The sequence below is a fragment of the Nannospalax galili genome, unplaced genomic scaffold (genome assembly GCF_000622305.1).
Source record: "Nannospalax galili isolate Female #2095 unplaced genomic scaffold, S.galili_v1.0 scaffold1654, whole genome shotgun sequence".
Lineage (NCBI taxonomy): Eukaryota > Metazoa > Chordata > Mammalia > Rodentia > Spalacidae > Nannospalax > Nannospalax galili.
In genome coordinates, this window is record NW_008334135.1 from 323911 (window position 1) to 330064 (window position 6154).

Consider the following 6154-nt stretch of genomic DNA (forward strand, 5'->3'; position numbering starts at 1 on the left):
TTCTCCTTATTTGTTCTACAGCTCATGTATGCAGTGTCTTCAGTAATAGGGTCTTATTTTTCATAAATTATTATTTTTAGATGTAAGCTTGTCATTTGACAACTACATTATATATATAAAATCATCCATGTTTTTCCTACAAAATTCAATATATATGTTTTTTTTTTCCTAAGGAGCTAAACAAAAGTTATGGTGTTTGAGATATGTACAAAAGCTATAAGTTTCAGAAAGTAATTGAAATTAGATTCATAAGGCCCCTCTCAAAGGTTATCTAAGCAACAACAATTTCTGGGGAGAGAAGACTGGCTGGCTAAAAATCCTACCAGCTGTGCAAGGAACACAAGTAATGCAGCTTTTGTGACTCTTCAGTTGTGCTGGGATGGGCTGTTTGGTAATGCAGCTGTCTTTGACTCACTCATGCTTCTGTAATGAACCCCTCAGTCAAACTCCTGTATGTAGCCTCAATAAATTCCCAGAGCTAGACAGAGCTGGAGTCATTTATTTGATTGATTGCCCCATCTCAGATGAATAGATGTTGTCCCCAACTCTCCAGAAAAAGTCCCATCACACTGTGGACTTGCCGTGATACTACTGTATTTCTCACCAATAAATGGGAGCATTGAGTGCAGCCTTTCACTTCTAGATCAGCAGCAACTGTCAGGTGTATGGCTCAGTCTTTAGTTCACAGGACTTCAGATGAAGAGGGGCAATATGAAGGATATGTGCTTGATGAGACTGTACATGTCTGAATTTTATTTCAGCTTCCTGATGATGCCCTCAATGTTGGTGCTTTGGTGTGTGAAATCGGGGCTGCTGAGTGAAGGTGTCAGTGTACTCTGGTATTGGAGAAATATCTGTTCCACACAATTTGTCATACTCTGTATTTAAGTCTCATTTATTCTTTAGTGTCTCCTTGACTGAAATATGTTATTTCTTAAGAATTTGTTTCATTAACCTATGTTCACTGTTTACTTGGTTTCTAGACTACAAGAATTGTCCAGCAAATATTTTTAAAAGAAATGAATGGATACACGAAATCCCTATATTTAATTGTGAAGCTTTATTTGTGGCAGTTTTCTGAACTATGCATTTTAACAGCCAGTTGCGGCTGTGGACCTTTAGACTGGGAGAAGGGGGAACACAGTGACCCCAAATTGAGTTTTACATGGTTTTCTTTATAGCAAGCCGTATATTTCCATATTCTTTGGCCTATTGTCCACAGGAGTAAGCCTCCATTTCCCCCACATATAGGCCATATTCCTTCACATTGGGTGAGTCTTTGTGTACCTGTTATACTACAAAGAGCCAAAAGGGTTGAGGAGCCCACATTTACCCCAGACAATCAACAATTAGAGAATCAGAGACCATCTCTGCTATAGAAAGGGTACCTAGACACCTTTAGACCAATAGAAGAAAGGAGGGAGGTAGGGTAATCACTGTGTAGGACTCCTGAAACCCAAATATAAGCCCAAATTTCTTCAGAGACAGTGGCCTCCCAGTTAGGGAGGATTTTCTACCCAAGAAGTTGAGGCATTTGTTTTCCTGTATTTTAGTTCTTTTTTTCATGTATACCTCACAGCATTGGGAGCCTGAGGCTCAGCATGTTGGTGGACTGAGTCTCAGCCGCCTCTCAAAAGCTGCCTCTCAAAACTGCTGACAGACCTAAGCTGGCAACTTTCCATTCTGCCCGCAGCCTTGGCCCAAAACCTTGGCAGACAGCCAGGGCCAGTAGCCCGTGGCTTTGCTCTAGTTGAGGTGAATAGCTCTGTTCTCAGTTAATCAGTAGATTCCTCCCTTAGAGTACATCAGGACCTCTGTGTTCTGACTGATGTGGTTACCCACTCCTTGCTCCCTTGTTTTCCCCTTGCCTCATCTACATCCCCACCCCCCAATCCAGGTACTTCATGGAAGTTCTGCGGGTTGGAACTGAATCTCATTGCGGGGTAGCTACCCACAGAGTGGCGCCCAACGTGGGGCCTGGATACTGGGGGACAATGTGAGGGACATGACTAAAGAAGAAGGGGTGTGCACCCGCTCAAATAGTTCGGAGACGTCGCAGTAGGCTGCTGTGACTGAGCTGACAGGTAAGTTGGTCATTCAATCATGGGGCAAGAATTAAGTCAACATCAAAAATATGTGATACAGTTAAGAGAAGCTTTACAGGCAAGAGGAGTAAAGGTTACAACTGAGGATTCATTTCATTTATTTGATTTTGTAAAGGACATTTGTCCCTGGTTTCCCCAGGAGGGGGTTATAGATATGAAAAGATAGAAAAGAATAGGAGATGCATTACAAGAATATTATACAGTGTTTGGACCGGGAAAGATCCCGGTAACTGCTTTTTCTTACTAAAATTGAATAAAAGATGTAATAGATAAGAGAGATGAACATAAACCAGTGGTGGCAGTGATTGCCTGAGCTGAAGAGATTTTTAAAACGAGTTCTAGGAGTAGTGCTAAGTCAGAACTGAGGGAAATTCTGGAAATTCCCAAGGATGAGCCTGACTTAATTTCTCTTGAGGATGAGCTGCCTGTCCAATCTCAGAAACAGATGGCACAGAGTCTATGAGGGAGGGGTAGAGCCCAAGACTTGGTGGGGCCACTTTAAAAAAGAAGTGCCGCCTGCGCCGCTTCCTCCGCCAGCCACAAGAGCAGAGCAGCGGTGGCGGCCATGACCACACAGGGGTTAATCTTCTCACTCACCGACCAGGGACGACTGGCCTATGATGTGGCATGGAGCAGCCACCGGCGGGGGCGCCACACAGAGAGCACTGCCCGAGCCCTCTGTGCCTTTAATGGCTGCTGCTTACAACTTAAAGTGTCCCCCATACACACACGCCATGCACCGTGTCACAGTATGGAGCCACAGCTCCGTATACAATAACAATTTTGGAGGGTGTGGCTGAAAAGTGGTTAACTCCCATTAATTGAAATACAGTGGCACAAGCAGTTCTTAGTGGGGGTGACTATTTATTATGAAAATCAGAATATTTTAAAAACTGTAAGGAGACAGCTAAAAGCAACCACCAAACTAGGAATGGATGGGATTTTGATATGCTAACAGGAAAAGGTCAATATGGGACTAATGAACAACAAATGCAATATGACCTAGGACTTTTTGCACAAATTCAAACTGCTGCCACTAGACATGGAAGAAAATTCCAGCTAAAGGGGACCTAGAAACCGCTCTCACTTCAGTCAAACAAGGGCCTGATGAACCATTTGCAGACTTTGCCCATCGATTAGACCACAGCAGGGAGAATATTTAAAAATGTTGATGCAGGGCTAGAGTATGTATGACAGTTGGCTTATAAAAATGCTAACCCTGCCTGTCAGGCAGCCATCAGACCTTACAGGAAAAAGATGGATTTAACTGGCTATATACGCCTGTGTTCAGACATAGGTCCGTCTTATCAGCAGGGACATGCCATGACAGTGGCTTTTAGTGGACTAACTGTAAAAGATTTTTGGCTGATAAAAATAAGACTAAAGGCAAGGGGTGTTTTAAATGTGGTAAGAGTGTGCATTTTGCCCGGGAGTGCAAAACAGGGAGTGACCAGCAAAAGACTCATAGCAAAAGAGCTCCAAAAATCTGCCCTAGATGTAAAAAGGCAGACACTGGGCAAAGGAGTGTAGATCAAAAGAGATCTCCACAAAAATCTTCTCTTAAAAAGCGAGAGGAGAAGCCAGTCTCTGGGCTGTGCCTGAGGGACTCCATAACATTGCCTTTCAACATAATTCTCAGGCCCCAGTGCAGTGGGCGTCAACAATAGCCACTGTTCCTAACTGCAACAATATACATAGAAGCCTTGGCAGCAAAGCTTCTTGGCCATCTGCCTCTTAAAGGAAAAAGTGTGACAAATGTGCATGTAAATATTGTAAGTGTTTGTATACTATGTATAGGATAATTTCTAAAAACCTAGGCTGCTTAAATACGCTAACAGCTAACTCTGGAGGGAAACTGTGCACCTTCCACTTCAGACTTACGCCTGTTCTTTTCAGTTTTGTTCTCAGAAGTTTTTCAGAAAGGAGATTGTTTCCAAGCCAGTTTTTTTATACATCTAAAAAGATGATTAACCTTTATAAAATTCCTGAGGAGGTGAGGCGTAAAGTTTTAAAACAAGTTTAGTTCAGTGAGAAAGCAAACTCAGACAGCTAACATTAAATTCTGGCGCAAATATTTAGATCTAGATGTTACAAATGGACTGTCCTGTTAAAGATAGTTTCTGCCTAATGTCTCTTGCTTGTTGTTTCAAACTAATGTAAAATAGACTAAAAATGTGAAAAGCTGACTCTGGGCAGAAACTGGTCCTTTTGGCTCAGACTCATGCTAGTTCTCACAAGCTTCTGTTCTCAAAAATTTTCCAGGTTCAGACTGACCCTCTGACTCTGTGAAAAAAAATGAGAGCAGCTTGCATGTTTTAGTGCCTTGGCATAAAGGATTTTCTTTGGATAAAAAGGCTTCCACCTCAGGGTTCGGTCTCCTTGGGTTCCTAAAAGGGGGACCTACTCTGGATTGATCATACGAATAACCTGTGGAAACAGGCGTACTGTGATTAATCTAATACAAAACAGTTAGCTGTCAGGACACTGACCAGGGCCATCCACAGTGATGCTTTGGATGTAAATCAGGTGTGCCCATGCAATGTCGACATTGTGCCTTTTGCAGATCTGCAATGGATTCCAGTCCCAACATGTTGTGTTTCAATGGTACCATGTAACAAATTTCCTTCAGTTTGAGCCTGGCACGGCTTTGTTCGGAACCTGGCGTTTTTGAAACTTGTCTTTCTGCGTTCTTTCCCAACAGCACAGGTCGGTGGCTCAGGTGTGTGAGGTGACATCCTGAGCACTCTAAGCAAGTACTTTGTGGCAGAAGTTGCTTGTAAATGAGTCTTGGAGTTACAGGTAGTAATGAACGGGTGATTTGTGGCAGAAATCACTCAGGAAGTGCTCTTAAATCTATTTAGTTCTTTTCCAGGTTCCATGATTTTGCAAAAGACGTCTAAAATAAAAAATATGGTGCGCACTTTGAAAAATTACAAGTTGGCCACTAATATCGGTTATTGATTGTTTTTTGACTTGTTTGTCTCACTTTAAATGTTATGTTTGTTTGTATCTCCATGGTTACCTGTCATCACCTTATTGTTCCATGGATGTGCTTTATGTGGCCTTGACAACCTATGTTTGTGTTCCTCTTGGATGTTCTGTAACTAAGGTGTGTGTCCTCCCTCTCTTGTTGTTTTGTTTGTTGGATGTTACCTTGGACACCTGCTTGGCACACACGTACCTCTTTTGCTCCACAGGACCCTCGGTCTGCAAATTTGGGAGGACGAGAAAAAGGACACCTCCGCTTTTGCTACCATCACATTTGCCTTCCACCCTTGCCAACGATTTTTCCTTCACTTTTACTTCGTAGGTTATTCCTCCTTCATTGGTTATCAGTATTCTTTTCCCAGGTCTATGGGATAACTCCAGCATATGCTACAGGAGCCAGGTGTGATGTTCAATTCACAAAAAATAAATGATTTTGTAAAATTACCCTTGGTTTCCTCTTGTACAGGTTCTTTTCATACAATAGGATTCTGTCCTCCTCCAATGCTTAGCAACTCTGTTGCTAGACTTGCTGCTGCAATTACATTTCTGCGACTTATTCCCCTCTCCTTCATCTTTATGCCTGGTACTCAAGGCTTATCAGAGTAGGTGTGTGGCTACAATATGGTGTCCCGGGAGAAGTTTCTTGGGATACTGTATATAATCCTTTAGTAATTTGTACTACATCTTCCATGTCTCCATTAAAAAAGGTTATGCAACAGAAAACTGCTGCAGGAGAGAATGTGTCAGGCCTAATGTCAGTCCTGGAGCCTAGTAATGATCTGGGTGTTGGAGATATTCTGCTTCAGCTTCATGGGCTTATTCCTAATCAAGTATGGCAGATGGATGTTCCTAAATGTGGACGGTTAGGCTGTATTCCTGTTACTATACATATCTTTTCTGGTTTTCTCTTTGCCTCTGCTCTTACTGGTGTGAGTCCTACACAATTCCTCACTGACTGCATTTGTTGCTTTTCAGCACTAAAAACTCCCAAAAGCTTATCAACGGATGATGGTCCTGGGTGTAACTCTCGCTCATTTCAGTGTATACAATTACAGTCTCTA